The sequence below is a fragment of the Oryx dammah genome, unplaced genomic scaffold (genome assembly GCF_014754425.2).
Source record: "Oryx dammah isolate SB20612 unplaced genomic scaffold, SCBI_Odam_1.1 HiC_scaffold_17, whole genome shotgun sequence".
NCBI lineage: Eukaryota > Metazoa > Chordata > Mammalia > Artiodactyla > Bovidae > Oryx > Oryx dammah.
In genome coordinates this window covers 17744317-17762104 of record NW_024070201.1, presented here as the reverse complement: position 1 = coordinate 17762104, position 17788 = coordinate 17744317, and the positions used below count along the sequence as shown (strand labels likewise).

The 17788-nt window shown below is 37.5% G+C and overlaps 1 protein-coding gene and 1 pseudogene across 1 annotated transcript in view; one reads left to right on the top strand and one right to left on the bottom strand.

Annotated features, from left to right (window-relative positions):
• The window catches only part of LOC120876051, a 24758-nt pseudogene extending 12494 nt beyond the window's left edge, over positions 1–12264 (top strand).
• DDX10 (DEAD-box helicase 10) overlaps positions 1–17788 on the bottom strand; it is a 313368-nt gene that overhangs the window by 176703 nt on the left and 118877 nt on the right. The gene's annotated exons all lie outside the window — the stretch shown is intronic.

The window sequence follows — 17788 nt, the reverse complement described above, 5'->3', positions numbered from 1 at the left end:
ACAAAAATTAAAACAATCACACTATGGCATTCAAAGAATGCATTCTGACATTCCAAAGTACAAAATCTAACAACCACGGGGTCTTTTCCACAAAGTGAAGCTGCACTGTCACTATCCTCCAGAGGCTGAAAAAGAACCCTATGTGGTTCTATCAATTCAAATGATTAACTTTTCTGTTCTTCATGAACACAGCATATGTTAATAACATGACATTAAATGATAACGAGTATCTATTTCCGAAGTGGCGCTAGTGGTAAAGAACCTGCCTGCCAATGCAGGAGACATAAGAGACGTGGGTTCAATTCCTTTCCCCTGGGTGGGGAAAATCCCCTGGAGGAGGGCATGGCAACCCATTCCAATATTCTTGACTGGAGAATCCCATGCACAGAGGAACCTAGCAGCTACAGTCCATGAGGCTGCAAAGAGTCAGACACAACTACAGAGACTTAGCACACATGTATTTCTCTCTCTACGTACAGGGACGCAAAGAGAATGGAGGGAAATTAGTTTACCACCTGGATGAGAAATCAGTTCACAGAACAAACATTTAAAGGGTAAATATAATAATGTACAGAGAACATAATCAACTAAGAAAATGGGGATAACACAAAAATTATAAATACTAGAAAAGCAACATTATATTCAAACAAAAGTAGGCAAAAACAGCATCTCACATATAACTTTTCATGTAACTGTCAATTCTTATAAATCTGACACTAGAGATTCCAGAAATCTATACCAATAGGTTCTCATTGTTGTTGTTCAGTCGCTAATCATGTCCAACTCTTTTACGAACCCATGGACTACAGCCTCCCAGACTCCTCTGTCCATGGGATTTCCCAGGCAAGAATACTGGAGAGGGTTGCTGTTTCCTTCTCCAGGGAATCTTCTTGACCCAGGGATCAAACTCGCATCCTGTACTGCAGGCGGATTCTTTACCACTGATCCACCCTGGAAGCCCTCACTAGGAGCACTTAACTCTATTTAGGCAGACAAAGCATCCACAAAGAACAGTAAAATTCTAATCTGTGATACAGAGTCAACTAGAAAATAGGGTAGCAAATATTAAGGTACTCAAGAAAGAAAGCAAATACAAAAATAAATTAGAAAAGGGAATGAACAATGTAGACTACAGTTGTGCTGAAAAAAATAAATCTAAATCACTTTAAGTCAGTATAATCCTCAGCATCTGTATCTATTTATATTCACTAAAATTTATTGACCATCTGTGCTATATCAGGCATGGTGCCGAGTCCTAGAAGACGGGCTCGGTTCTCTAGATGCCCAGCCTAAATAGAAAAGCTAACAAAACGTAATATATAATGTACAAATAATTATAATGTGACAAATGTTTCAAAGGAGTGTAAAATTTGTGCAAGAGCAACAGAAGGGAACAAATTCAGACTAGACGGCATCTAGTGGCTGCTGCTGCTGCTAAGTCACTTCAGTCGTGTCCGACTGTGTGTGACCCCACAGACAGCAGCCCACCAGGCTCCCCTGTCCCTGGGATTCTCCAGGCAAGAACACTGGAGTGGGTTGCCATTTCCTTCTCCAATGTATTTGGCGGCTGGGGGGATGGGGGTGGGGGTCTCTCAAAAGAAAAATTAATTCCTAATATCCTAAAGCATCTATTGAAGATAATAAATTAACTTTGTATATATCTAGAATGATAATTTTCATATATCTTTATTTTTTTTTCACACACTATCTTTAAAAAACTGAGAAACAGTCACTTAAATCATTGAGTTCTGAGGTTCAGATAAGAAACTCTGACAGAGGCTTCCATCAAATAGACAGATTTCACCAGATACAGAGAAACAAGAATAGGGTATTCCAAACAGGGAGAATCTTATTTGCTAGGCTAGGGAAAGTACAGGCCACATTTGGAGAATTCTAGTCATTTTGTGGAGATGAAGGCAGGGATGAAAGTGAGTGGGGAGGGAACTGGGAGTCTGGCAAGAAACAGGACATGAAACAGATTTGAATCATACTGCAAAGCACTTAGTAGCTTACACTAGCTTAGAATTCACATATAGGAAAAGACAAGGGCATACTCTGGAAGTATAAAGTGATCAGATTTGTCCCAAAAAATTTCTTAGGATAGTTCCTGTTCAAGGAGGCCAAGAACTAACCCTTTCAGGAGACTATCATTTTATTACACAATAAGTAGGGGTGAAAAAGCTAAGTCTAAATCGAAGGCTGAACTTTTTAGAATATTTATTATATAACAAGTAAAGTAAGCTTTGTCACCCGCATGCTTATCTATGACTAAGAGAACTCCGAAGAAATAACTTATTTTTCAGGTCATCTGGGTTATCATGAGTCCAAAAAGACATTTCCATTGGTTTGTTTGTTTGTTTTTTTAACTGGAGGATTATTGTTTTACAATGTTGTGCTGGTTTCTGCTGTATAACAACATGAATCAACCGTAAGTATACATGTGTCCCCTCCCTCTTGAAGCTGCCTCCCACCCATTCCCATCCCACCCATCCAGGTCATTACAAAGCACCAGACTAAGCTCCCTGCATTATATAAGGACTTCCCACTATCTGTTTTACACATGGCAATGTATATATTTCAATGCTATTCTCTTAATTCATCCTACCCTCTCCTTCCCCCACTGTGTCCACAAGTCCCTTCTCTGTGTCTGCATCTCTATTTCTGCCCTACAAATAGGATCCTCAGTTTCAACAGCTCTTCAGTGAAAAGAATAAAAACAAATATTCAAAGACTGCAAAGAAAAGGTGATTCCTAAAACAGTAGATAACATTATTGAACTGTATACCCATTAAAGTGAAGATAATGAAGGACAGGGGAGCCTGGTGGACACGACTTAGCAACTAAATACACACACATGCTTATTAATTAGAAGTAAACATGCTCTGAGATGAGATTTTACTTAAATAAAAAAAGAAAAAATTGAAAACCCAGGCACTACTAATATCTAGAAGAAATTCAGTAAATGGGAAACAAGATTGAATGGAAGGGTAAAATTTCTCCTCTACCCTCTTCCCAGCTGGGCTAACAATGACACAAAACACAGTAACAGAAGAAAAACACATAAATTTTATTTAGTAATTTTTTTTATCTTTCTGAAAGCCTTCAAAAGGAAAATAAAGACCCAAAGTAGTTAGGGCCCAAAGCTCATGTATGGGGTTGGACAAAGAGTAGTAAACTGTGAAAACAAGACAAAGGATTTGGGCTAGAGCAGTTAATTGGGGAAAAGTGAGTAGGAAGGTGAGAGTGAGTAACAAAGTCTGTTCACACAGATTGCCACTCTCTAACAGTAAGAATGGTTTCCTTTCATCTGGTATCAGGATGGTACCTTTGACATAAGAGTTTACCTCTTGCTCTCAAGAAGAAAAAGAAAGGTCAGAATGGCCTTGGATCTGCCATTTACATGCCCTTGACTCAGAATAATCCTTATATCCCCGTGGCATGTTTTGGGATGGCATATTCTGCTACCCTATATAAGTAGGAGAAGCAAAGTTGAAAGTTTCAGAAGCCTCAGAATCTTCCCCCTACCACCCTATCTTCTAACTCTAGTAATTCTTCTCACATATTTAATATTCTAACATCTTCAACCCTCTTCCTATAAAAAAAAACCTGGTCTTAAAAAGAGACCTGATATTTAGCCTTAAAAAGGAAGGAAACTGATACATGCTTCAACATGGATGAATCATAAAAACATTATGCTAAATGAAATAAGCTAGTCTCAAAAAGACAAATACTGTGATGTTACTATTTAATAAATAGAATTTCAGTTCGATGAAAAGGTTCTGGAGACTGGTTGCACAACAATGTGAATGTACTTAACAATACTGAATAGTATACCTAAAAATAGTTAAGGGGGGCCACTTCATGTGTTTTAAAATATTACTAATGTATTTTTTTAAATATGACAGGAACTGTCAATAACTGAGGACGAGTCCATGTTCCAAGATGGTGAAACTAGAAAAAGCATTTATTAGGGATGAAGAGTTTTAGAATATTTTATTCTGTAAAAGTTTGGAGAGCAAAAGAGTGATATAACTGCAATGTTTTTAGCAAGATTAATGACAACAATATATCAAAAGAAATCAGATGGAAGGGAGAAGTGGAAGTATAGAGTCGAGAAAAACTGTTTATAAAAATTGAGAGAAATAGTAATTTCAGGGATTAGTTCAAGGATGAAGTAGTTAAGATTTCTAGCATGGGTATAAGAGGAAGGATATAGCATGAGTCTGCTCCCTTGGGATCATTATTAAGGAGTGGCTGAGCAAGCAGATAAAGGGACAGTAAACTGCACCAGATGCAGAATGAGTCCCTTTCTATGGCTCTTCAGCCTCCAGACCATTTATCAGAAATCAAAGAGTTGCTTTACTTATTTATACCTTTCCTCATCTAAAAATATCTGAAAAGGTCAGTAAATCACCACTACTGTTACTTGCTGTTGGCCAAGCACAACAGAAGTATTTACATTTTCCAGAATTTGAGTTGCAGTGATAATGACAGAGGAAATTCTGAAAGATTTTACAAACAAAATTGTGATAACTCCAGTCACATGGTAAATGTACTAAGTAAGCCCATATTTACTAGGTAGAGTTCCATTTCCTAGAGTGGCTCTTTTTGTAATAGAAACCATTTATTTATTCTGTTAAATCCTAGTATGGATTCCTTTGCATCGTCTTCACTGCAGCATGGGAAAAAGCCTTGAAGTAAGGTTAAAAGAAATCTCTAAATCAGACAAATGAACTTAAAAGAGTCCTTCTCCTTTTATATACCAAAAGAAAATGAGACTAGAATTATCTAAAGCATATTAATAAACATGTAAATTATGATGAAATATAAATACTCAAACCACATTATAGAGGAAATTTTATATTTAAAAAAGGTTAAATTTGCCATCCAAATAATGAGAATTCTCTGTATGCCTTTTTGTTTTAACTTACTATTGAATTCTATACAAATTAGTTACCAGAAGACTAAATCAACTTACGCCAACTTCTAAGATCTTTATCCACCACTACAAGTCCAATTTAAATCAAAATTCTGTGGAAATGACAAAAATTAATAACAATAGTTGTTCCAGAAAGCATATTCAGCTGGGAGGTGAAGCAGTAAAACACCAGTACACATTAAACCAGAACAGAAGGGATCTGCACTATAAAGGTTATGAGGGACAAGGATAGTCCTGCTATCACAAAACAAAAAATATAAAATCCAGGTCTTTATTGAAAATCAATGAAAGAAAGCTCTTTGAAAGGTTAATAAAACTGACTAGGAAAAAAGAGAGTAGACAAAACTCACATAATCAAGAATGAGAGAGAAAACATCACTACAGATCACACAGACAGTAAAAGGTTAGCAAGAAAACATTACTAAAAATTCTATATCAACAAATTCAGCAAGTTAAATAGAATGGTGAAATTTCATAACCTGAATAGCTATATATTTATTAGAGAAAAAGAATTTGTAGTTTAAAAACCTATCCACAAAGAAAGTTCACAGGTCCATGTGGCTTCACTGGTGAGTTAGACCAAACATAAGAAATGGGTAACAACCCTACACAAAGTCCTGCAAAATACTAAAGAAGAAACATGCTACAAATCATTCTGTAGTCAAGCATTAACCTAATACCCTAATTAGACAAAGGCATTACAAAAAAAAGAAAACTACAGACTCATGAGTCTCATAAACCCAGAAGCAAAAATCCTTGAGAATGTTTTCAAATTGAACAAAGGAATACATAAAAAGAATCACGGTCAAGAGAGTCTATTCTAGGACATTCAAAATTCAATACAAGTTTACCATATTAACAGACTAACATACCCCGCCCATGCCTCCGCCAAAGGAACCAAATGACTGTCTTAATGAAAGCAAAAAAGGCATTTGACAAAATTCAATACCCACTCATGATAACAACTGGGAATAAAACGAAGAGTACTTCAACCTGATAAAGAATATCTACAAAAATCCTAGAGACAACACCTTACTTAATGCTGAGATACTGGATGTTTTACCTCTGAGATCAGAAAGAATGCTGTCATCACTTTTAGTCAACACTATACTAGAGTTCTTAGTGAATGCAACAAGGCAAGAAAAAGAAATAAAAGGCATACAGATTTATAAGAAAGAAGAAAAACTACCCTGATTCAAAGACTGCATGATTTTCAATGTAAAAATTCCTATGAAATCTACAAGAAGTTATTAAAGGTAACGAGTTAGCAAGGTCATAAAGATATAAAAGTAACGAGTTAGCAAGGATATAAGGTCAATATACAAAAAGTATGTTTTGTTTACATATAAAAGCAATACATATTGGAAATAGAAGCTTTTTAGAATAACCATTTGTGATAGGACCAAAGAACAGTTTAGGGATGTGGTTCAATTACAGCAGACTGGGAATTAGCCTGAGCTGTTTTGCTGAAGTAAAAGTGTACCTGTACGGCGTTGATCCCTGTCAAGATAAGAAATGTATGGCTTGATAGTGCTGCTTTGTGCTGATAGGCTGAAGGTGAGTTTCAGGGTAGTCTGTACCAGACTGTCAACAATGTTTATTAATAAGTGAAATCTGATGATTTCCATCTGGTCTGAGTGAAAAACCATAGAAGGCTCTACCTTTGGGGCTGGTTATGGGAGAAACTATGCCTACTTGATAAAGAGAGTGTAAGTAATATAAGCCTAGGCTCCAGTGGGGGCTACATGGTTCTGTGCCCACATTAGTGGCACCTGATCTGAGAGAAAAAGTGATCATATGATCAACAGAGAGGACAGTCAGAGGTGGTGTCCAGCTCTTCTAAACCTCTTGCAATGAGGGAGCCTCTGGCTACAATGCATATCTTTATTGTTCTAATCTTGTTGCTATATTGAATCTTTCCCTTGCAATAAATTCTAATTTTGCACACTTTGAGTGTTCTTTAGTAAACTGAACCCCATTTGGACTACTACAAATAGTGCAAAGAATAAATTTATACAATGTGTGCAAGATTTATACACTGAAAACTGCTAAACACCACAAAAAGAACTAAGTAAATGGACATACAGAATGAGAAAAAATAATATCTTAAGGATGTCACTGTCAGTAAATTGATCAATATATTCAATATAATCTCCATTCTAGCAATCCTTTTCATAGTAAATAAAAGCTTATCATAAAATATATATATGGAAATGCAAAGATCTGGAATAGTTAGAATGTCTTTGAATAAAATACAAATGTTGTAGAACTTAACACTAACTGATTTCAAGATTAATAATAAAGTTACAGTAATTAAGAGAATAGATATTGGCACAAGGACAGATGCATAATCAAAAGAAAATAACAGAACAAAATATACTCCAGAAATGTAACCATATAAACATGGTCAAATGATTTTCAAGAAAGGTGCCAAGATATTTCAATGAGAAGATGATCTGTTTAACAAATGTAGCTGAAAATATTTGATATCCACATGCAAACAACAATGATGAAATCTGCCACACCCCATATACATTAAATCAAAATGGGTCATACCCCTAGATGCACAAGCTAAAAATATAAAGCTTCTAGAAGAAAATACAAGAGAAAAATCTTTGTTATCTTGTTTAGGCAAAGTTTTTATTTGTGTTTTGATTGGTTTTGATTTTTTTTTTTTTGGAAGAAACACATAAGACATGAACCACAAAAGAAAAACATGATAAACTGTATTTGACCAAAATTATGAACTTTGTCCTTCCAAAGACGACTTCAAGAAAGTGAAAAGACAACAACCTAGGGAATAGGAGAAAATATTTACATTACTATTTACCTGATAGGAAACATATCCCAAATATTTTGTTGTTGTTGTTTAGCTGCTAAATTGTGTCTGACTCTTTCGCAACCCCATGGACTCTAGCCCACCAGGCTCCTCTATCCATGGGAATACTTAGGCAAGCGTACTGGAGTGGGTTACCATTTCCTTTTCCAGGGGATCTTCCCAACTCAAGGATCAAACCCACGTCTCCTGCACTGTCAGGCAGATTCTTTACCAGGGAAGCCCATCCCAAATATTGGGTTCAAATATTCAAATGAACTTTCTGGCCAACCTTATATATGAGAAATCTTAAAACTAAGTATTAAAGAGATATACAACCCATTTTTTTTAACATGACAGAAATGGCAAACACATGAAGGATGTGAATATTATTAGTCATTAAGTCTGTGCAAATTAAAACATGAATGAGTTGCCTTTACGCCCATGGGAATTGGTGTACTTAAAAAAAATACATAAAGAGCAATAACAAGAACTAGCAGAAACACAAGGAAACTAAAAGTTCCACACACCGCTGGAAAAATTACTTTGGAAAACAGTTTAAAAAATTAGGCATATACTACCACCTGTGCTGTGTTTAGTCACTCAGTCGTGTCCAACTCTTTGTGACCCACTGGACTGTAACTCACTAGGCTCCTCTGTCCATGGGATTTTTCAGGCAAGAATACTGGAGCGGCAGCCATTTCCTTCTCCAGGGGATCTTCCCAACCCAGGGTTTGAACCTGAGTCTCGTGTGTCTTCTGCACTGTAGGAAGATTTTTACCTGCTGAGCCATATAGCAAGCCCCTATACTACCATATAACTCAAAAATCCCATTCTTTACCAGTGAAAACTGAGGTCTACAAAAAGATTTATACTTGAATATTCATAACAGGTATATTTATAATAGCTAAAAACAAGTACAGAAACCAATTTTCCATTCTGAAAAAGGCAAAACTCTAGTAACAGATTAGTTGTTACCAGGGACTGAGGATAGTGACAGGGAATTAAATGCTAAGGTATACAATAGAACTTTGTAAAACGATTTAACTATTCTATTTTGATTCTGTTAAGTAATGAAAAGACTGCAAATATTTATCAAAATTCACTGAATTGTATACCGAACATTAATGTAAAATTATACACCTTATACTTCATCGAAGCTGATTTTAAAAAGAAAAATCTAGTGACTTTAAATACAAGTAACCTTTTTCTTGAATTTCCCAGGTAGTTCAGTAGTAAGGAATCCACCTGCATTGTAGGAGACACCGATTCAGTCCCTGAGTTTGGAAGATCCCCTGGAGAAGGAAATGGCCCACACCAGTATTCTTGCCTGGAAAATCCCATGGACAGAGGAGACTGGTGGGCTACAGTCCATGGGGTTGCAAAAGACTCAGACATGACTTAGTGACTAAACAACAAACCTTTTTCTTCCCCCATGATTTTCCAATATAGGTGGACTTGGCAGGGATAGCTCATTTCTGTCTACAAAGATCAGCTTGGGGAGCTTAATTGGAAGAAGGATCCACTTCTAAGATCACTCAGGGCAGCAAATTGCTGGTGAGTGTTTAGCAAGGTCTGCAGGGAAGGTTTTGGCTGGACTCTCTCACAGCATGGTGACTTCAGTTCCAACATGGAGTGTCCCAGAGGTACAGTTAGAAGCCCTAACACTCTTCATGACTTGTCGAGGTGGTCACATTAGTGTCTTACCACCATCAGAAATCTGCCCAGATTCTAATGAAGGGACATACAGATTCCACCTCTTCATGGGAGGAGTATCAACATCACAGTATAAAGCAGAGTATGTGAGATGGGAAATATTTTTAGGTCGTGCTTGGGAACAAAAATCTAACAGTTTGAATTTTTATTCTGTAGATAACGAGGAGATAAGGCAATGCAAAAAGGACATGATCCCATCTAAATTTTAGGATGATAACTCCAGAAGCACCATTAGGGATAAACTAAATAGAGAGACTGAAAAACATATTGCGAGCAGAGGGAGGAGAGCGAGGACTTTTTAAGGTGGTATTTCACAGTCAAAAACAAAACAGAGATTCAGAAGGACACTACTGTGAACTAGAGAGAAGAGAAAACCTGCTTGTCAAAGATGCTATATGAATACAAGTAAAGTGTCTTATCTAGAAAATGGCAATGCCATTAAGCAACAGAATGTTTAGACAGGATAATAATAAATTCTGTTCTGGCACATGCTGATGAAGGCAGAATGCACCTAAAAATTAAAAAACAAGAGAGTCACAACAAAGAGCACATGTTATATAACCCATGAAGAAAAGACTCAATTCTGATTGATCACGAGTTGACTACAATCCTTAGACAAGGCAACATAGATCATTTCTTTACAATTACTTAAAAGACTGATATTTATCTACACATCAGATGCCTGAAAGTATGCTTTAAATACTCTTGCCTCCTTCCTAACCAAAACATTCTTTTTGTACTGCAGTTCACTGAGTTAATAAAAACTGTCTATCTAAAGATTTGTCTGTAAGGCAAAGGGTAAGAACAATTTATGTAGCTTTTTAAAGTGATAATAATGATCACACATGAATTCAAAATGCATTGTTTTTTGCACTTTAAATCATCTGTAGCATGGCAGACAATATTGGCCAAATTCTTCTCCATTATTCATTGCTAAAAGAACTGCTTTCTTCAGCTACTGAATGGCCATATGCTACAGGGTAGCTGGGTTTATAATCCCCAGTGTGAATCCTACTTGGTATAACTTTGTTCTCAGTCCTGCCAAGCTGCAGGACAGAATCATCATCCATTCTAAGTGGGCCAATGCCTGGACTCCCTCACTCCCCCATGGTGACTCTCATTTAATTTGTCTGAAGTAATTAGTTAGTTCAGTCACTCAGTTGTGTCCAACTCTGTGACCCCATGGACTGAAGCAAGCCAAGCCTCCCTGCTCATCACCAACTCCTGGAGCTTGCTCAAACTCATGTCCATAGAGTTGGTGATGCCATCCAACCATTTCATCCTCTGTCATCCCCTTCTCCTCCCGCCTTCAATCTTTTCCAGCATCAGGGTCTTTTCCAATGAGTCAGTTCTTCGCATCAGGTGGCCAAAGCATTGGAGCTTCAGCTTCACCATCAGTCCTTCCAATGAATATTCAAGACTGATTTCCTTTAGGATGGACTGCTTTGATCTCCTTGCAGTCCAAGGGACTCTCAAGAGTCTTCTCCAACACCACAGTTCAAAAGCATCAATTCTTCTGTGCTCACCTTTCTTTATGGTCCAACTCTCACATCTATACATGACTACTAGAAAAACCAAAGCTTTGACTAAATGGACCTCTGTTGGCAAAGTAATGTCTCTGCTTTTTAATATGCTGTCTAGGTTGGTGATAGCTTTTCTTCCAAGGAGTAGGCATCTTTGAATTTCATGGCTGCAGTCACTATCTGCAGTGATTTTGGAACCCAAGAAAATAAAGTCTATCACTGTTTCCATTGTTTCCCCATCTACTTGCCATGAAGTGATGACAAAAACTAAGTGTCTGGAGTAATAGTGTCTTTTTAATCATTGTGGGACAAGTCTAAGGACAAAAGTCTAGCAGAAAGATGTACAGAACTTTCATTCTGAAAACACTGTTGAATTAATTGATAGTAGAACTTTCATCCATGGTTCTCATTATGCAATTAACAATTATTCTCATACTTTAAGACAGTTCTGGTCATGTTTTCTCTTTCTTGCAATGAAACGTATCCTAAAGGCTATACTTGGTAATACAATTTTCAGGATAATAAACTCTAGCTTTATAAACAGGAAGCAAGACTTCAGTCATTCTGCTGACAAACGATAAGCCAATTTTATAGGAGCCAGCAAAGAATGATGTCATTTTACTGTACATGAAAAGATCTTTTCAAAGCTTATAAAATTCATCAAATTTTGACTATTGAACAGACTGTGCCTGCTCAAATGACTAGAGTTTCCTTTTTGAAATTAAATAATACAGAAGTATATAAGACAATATCATCTTACACATATTTTTTTGTGTGTTTAAAAGCTGTCTCCCAGATATAACTATAATGTTCGTCTGAAATGAATTAAGGACATTATCGAAAACCAGAATGAAACAATACATAAATAATATTTCATTCTTTGTTCTGTTCATCAGTTCAAACTAGCTAAACTCAGTGAAAGCAACGGCCACGAAGACTATGCTGCTGGTGTATACTCCCCAACTTCGGCTCTGACTTAAGGTACAAGACGAGAAAGCATCCAATTTGAAGAATTCTGCATTTCCTCTCCAAGAGAACACGTAACAGTGAATGATGGGAAGCTGTTACAGAAAGGCTTCTTGGCGGCATGGCCGAGGACACGGCAGAGGACGTCAGTGCGTCACCAAACTGAGCTGCCTGATCAAGGACATAAAGGCCCTGGAAGTGGTCTCTCCTTTCTCTTTGCTCTCACAGAACCTGAGATCGCTGACTTTGTTTCAGGCGTGTCCCTCAGGGGCAATGTTTTGAAGATTATGTCCATGCAAAAGTAGACCCATGCTGGCCAGTGCACCAGGTTTAAGCTGCATTTGTCACCACTGGGTTTTACCACAGACATGACGGTCTAGGTGTTAAGCACTCTATGGAGGTAACCACTACCATCCAAGGGGCTACCATTCAGGCCAGGCTCTTCATCATCTGCATACAGTAAGGATACTGGGAACACAAGATCAGCAAGCCCTAACCATTCCCTGTAAGGTGACCAGTCACTGTGGTTCTGTGCAAGTGCTCCTTTTCCTCACCCCCAGGGGCACTGCCTTCATTGTAGACACTGCAAACTGAGTCACTGTGAAAAGTTTGCAATTATAATGATGCACTGATGAGCAAAAGAATATTGTCTCCAGAGGATTAATCAACTTAATTGCTTTCATAAAAGCAATGTACAAACTATCATGTAAAAAAATTGCAGTTATGAGGATAATATGGTACATGAATAGTGGCCTTAGGTACACTACTGTATATGCTACTGTAGATGAGTAAAATATATCAAACAGAAGCAAGCAGAAAGTCATCCTGGGAAAATGAAATTGCGAATTTGTGGTTTAGAAATAATCTAACTAGGATTTTACTGCAGATGAGAAAAAAATGATCATATAAATTTTAAACATATCCAGGTTTTTAAAAAATGACTGCAGAATGAAATTAATGGAAGAAGAATTTGAAGCTTGTGCTTGCTCTGAAGAATGTGGATGAGTCCTCTACGTTCAAATTAAAAAATGTGCATCTTCTACAGAATTGCCTGCAAGAATCACAACTCCTAAGCAGACACCTAAAAGACTGTTTCTCAGGTAACCATCCACAGGATACATGATCTGACAAATCAAAGTCATCACCTGAGCTTGTCAGAAATTAACTCAAAGAACTGATGTGTTCTATTTGAGCCCTAAAGCTGCAACTCTTTAAACAAATGAACTCCTGGTTCTGCATTGGCTGAATTTGCCAGTGGCCTTCTCGAGGAGAAAATGCACCTTTGTGGAGGTCAAAAAGGAATATTTGAAAATAATCTCTTCTGATGACAGCCGATGGCAACAAAATCTTTATGATGTTATAGAAGCAACTTTTAAAAACTTTTGAAGAGTTATTAAAAATAGAACGATTCAGTTGTCCTTTTCATATTCTCCTGTTAATGTTATTTCTACTGGGGGTGGAAGTGGAATCTGAAAATATTCATTCAAGAAAGGAAACAAACATTCGGGAGAGATGCTTCTTTGATTTGCAACAACAACTACACTTTTAGAACTAATAACTGCAGCTCAGACTCTTTGCTTCCCTTTCAAGTATACAGACAGAATCATTTTGGAAAACAAAGGAAAAACTCTTCTTTTACTCTCTGGAAGAAAGAAGAGAGGAGAAAAGGGGTCAGTAGGAATGGAGGTAATCTCTTCATACAGCTCAATATCATGAAAACCATTCAGCACAGATGACAAACAATAATGTTATGAAACTTTTTTTTTCATTCAGTCCAATTCCACTAAACGAGCTTGTGTGCAAGTGGATTACCAGTTACCACATTGTAAACTGCATTTAAAATTATTTTCTTTCCTCTTGAGAATTTAATTTATAGGCTTATGTGAATTAAGTACCTTTATTTATTGCCCCATCAAAATAAAAATAGAGCGAGTTAGCCATCAATAACAGAAACATTTTGCAACAATATAACCCAGGCATATACATTAATAAAGGGCTTGAGAAGAATGCTAAGAAAATGTTATTTCAATGAATAGCAATACAATAGCATCTCTTGGGACACAGAGAAAACTGTATTTATGGAAGATGTGACAAACTAGGAAAATTACAAATCCAGTTAGCACTTGATAAAGATCTACGATAAAAAGCTTTTTAGATTATTTAAATGACAGCTATATTCTGGAAACAAACTGGATAATACAGTCTGCTGGTCTGAACAAACATACTAGATGTAAACTGAAGCACAGAGGGAAAGGAAAAAAACTGTCCAGAAACCACCCCTCTAAGTCATCTCAAAAGGACTTCCTTTTGATGCACAAACTAAGGAGAATGGGACAATTATATCTTTTGGAGACCTGATTCAGCACCAAATATGCATATGATAGTATTATAAAGTCTATTCTTTCATCTTTAACTTAGATTCCCTGTCCTGTGTTCTGCATTTTGTAGTTGTCCCTCCTTGTGTGATTAGTTATGTAGAAGACTTACTTCAGAAGAAAAAAAAAATCCACCTGTAAATTGGCATTTTACTTTTGAAAAGCAAGATGTCAAACACATCAGTAGCTGTCATCGTAATCCTCACGTCTTCATCCATTATTAAGTATCCTCTCTTTCCCTAGCACTTTCTATAAGCCACATAATTTAATGTTCAAACCACGAAGGACAGATTTTCTTAGGCTTTCACATAAGATAAAAAGTGAAAAGTGAAAGTGAAGTCTCTCAGTTGTGTCTGACTCTTTGCAACCCCATGGACTGTAGCCTACCAGGTTCCTCCATTCATGGGATTTTCCAGGCAAGAATACTGGAGTGGGCTGCCATTTCCTTGAAAATGAGACTCAAATAAGTTAACTTGCCACAGTCTCACAGCTAGTAAGCAACACAGCCCTCCAAAAGTGTTTTCTCTAATCTCTTTAACCTAGGGACTCTACTCCAAATTTATCCTAATAAATCAACAAAACCAAAACACAGACCCAGATATACCTCTGCAGCTTTTTGTAGCAAAAGTCAGAAACAACCAAATAGCTAACATTAGGAGAATGGTACTTAAACAGGATGAAATATTGTACATTTAATATCCAACCAGTCCATTCTGAAGGAGATCAACCCTGGGATTTCTTTGGAAGGAATGATGCTAAAGCTGAAACTCCAGTACTTTGGCCACCTCATGCGAAGAGTTGACTCATTGGAAAAGACTCTGATGCTGGGAGGGATTAAGGGCAGGAGAAGAAAGGGATGACAGAGGATAAGATGGCTGGATGGCATCACTGACTCGATGGATGTGAATCTGAGTGAACTCCGGGAGTTGGTGATAGACAGGGAGGCCTGGAGTGCTGCAGTTCATGGGGTCGCAAAATGTCAGACACAACTGAGCAACTGAACTGAACTGAATATAAACCTTGGACAGCAAGGAGATCAAACCAATCAATCCTAAAAGAAACCCTGAACATTCACTGGAAGAACTGATGCTAAAATTGAAGCTCCGATACTTTGGCTACCTGTTGCACAGAGCCAACTCACTGGAAAAGACCCTGATGCTGGGAAAGACTGAAGGCAGGAGGAAAGGGGGGTAACAGAATGAGATGGTTGGATGGCATCACCAACTCAATGCATATGAATTTGCACAAACACTGGGAGATAGTGAAGGCCAGGGAAGCCAGGCATGCTGCAGTCCATGGGGTCACAAAGAGTCAAACATGACTTAGAGACTGAACAACAACAACAATATGAAGACCATATAAATAATTTTAAAAGAGAAGGAAAAGCCGAAATTAATATGAAGAGTTCAAGCTCTAGCAGTGGCAAAGTAGTTGATATTATACTAGCACTCCCACAGATGGCAATCATGAACTCCACTCAACCACTCTTTGAAGGCACTGGAGGGCAACCAAAATCAAGTAGAAACTGATGGAGATTACCAAGAAAGAAGGAAATCAGGCTGAGTGAAATCCTTGTTGCATTAGTTTCCCACTGCTGCATAACAAAGGACCACAAACTTAGCCACTGAAAATAACATCCACCAAACAGTTCACAATCCTCCAAGTCAGAAATCTATCCAGCATGATTAAGTTCTCTGCTCAGTGTTACCGTAAGACTGAAATCAAGATGTTGGCTAGAACAAGTTCTCACCTGGAACCTTTGTAGAAAAATCTGCTTCCTGGCTCACACACTTTTTTGGCAGAATTTAGTTCCTTGAGATTTATAGGATGGAAATCCCTATTTCCTTGCTGGCTGTCAGCTACGATTTTCTCTCTTTTCCTTAAAACCACCTTCTCATTTGGCCCCCACCATCTTTAAGCCAACAAGAATGTGTTAAATCCTCCTTTTGCTATGAATTTCTGAGTTTCTCCACAGCCATTATGTGGAAAAAAAACTCTAATTTTAAAGGTTCTCATGGTGAATGGTGAGGCCTTTCCCAAGAAAACTGCCCAATCAACTGTGTATATAAAGATATCAGCAAAAAGGCAAGAATGATGGCTCTCACCACTTTAAGTTCCTTTTTAAAAATTAATCAATTAATTTTAATTGGAGGTTAATTACTTTACCATATTGCAGCAGTTTTGGCCATACACTGACGTGAATCTGCCATGGGTGCACATGTGTCCCCCCATCCTGAACCCCCCTGCCATCTCCCCCCTACCCCATCCCTCTGGGTTGTCCCAGAGCACCAGCTCTGAGTGCCCTGCTTCATGCATCAAACTTGTACTGGTCATCTATCTTACATACAGTAATATACATGTTTCAGTGCTATTCTCTCAAATCATCCCACCCCTACCTACTCCCACATAGTCCAAAAGTCTGTTCTTTACATCTGTGTCTCTTTTACTGTCTTGCATATAGGGTCGTCTTTACCGTCTTTCTAAATCTATATACATGCAACAGAAACACTCTATTGGTGTTTCTCTTTCTGACTTACTTCACTCTGTATAATGGGCTCCAGTTTTATCCACCTCATTAGAACTGACTCAAATGTGTTCTTTTTTATAGCTGAGTACTATTCCATTGTGTATGTGCACCACAACTTCCTTATCCATTCATCTGGCAACAGACATCTAGGTTGTTTCCATGCTCTAACTGTTGTAAACAGTGCTGCAATGAACACTGGCATACATGTGTCTCTTTCAATTTTGGTTTCCTCAGTGTGTATGCCCAGCAGTGGGATTGTTGGGTCATATGGAAATTCTATTTCCAGTTTTCTAAGGCATCTCCACACTGTTCTCCATAGTGGCTGTTTGCTTCTGTTTTCTGCAAAACCTCTCCATCATTTATTGTTTGGCAGCCATTCTGACCAGCATTAGATGGTACCTCGTTGTGGTTTTGATTTGTATTTCTCTAATAATGAGTGATGTTGAGCATCTTTTCATGTGTTTGTTAGCCATCTGTATGTCTTTTTTGGAGAAATGTCTGTTTAGTTCTTTGGCCCATTTTTTGATTGGGTCATTTATTTTTCTGGTATTGAGCTGCATGAGCTGCTTGTATATTTTGGAGATTCTTGGTCAGTTGTTTCGTTACTATTATTTTCTCCCATTCTGAAGGCTGTCTTTTCACCTTTATAGTTTTCTTTGCTGCTCAAAAGATTTTAAGTTTAATTAGGTCCTATTTGTTTATTTTTATTTCCATTACTCTGGGAGATGAGTCACAGAGGATCTTGCTGTGATTTACGCCAGAGAGTGTTCTGCCTATGTTTTCCTCTAAGAGTTTTATAGTTTCTGGTCTTACATTTAGATCTTTAATCCATTTTGAGTTTATTTTTTGTATGGTGTTAGAAAGTGTTCTAGTTTCAATTTTCTACAGGTGGTTGACCAGTTTTCCCAGCACCACTTGTTAAAGTGA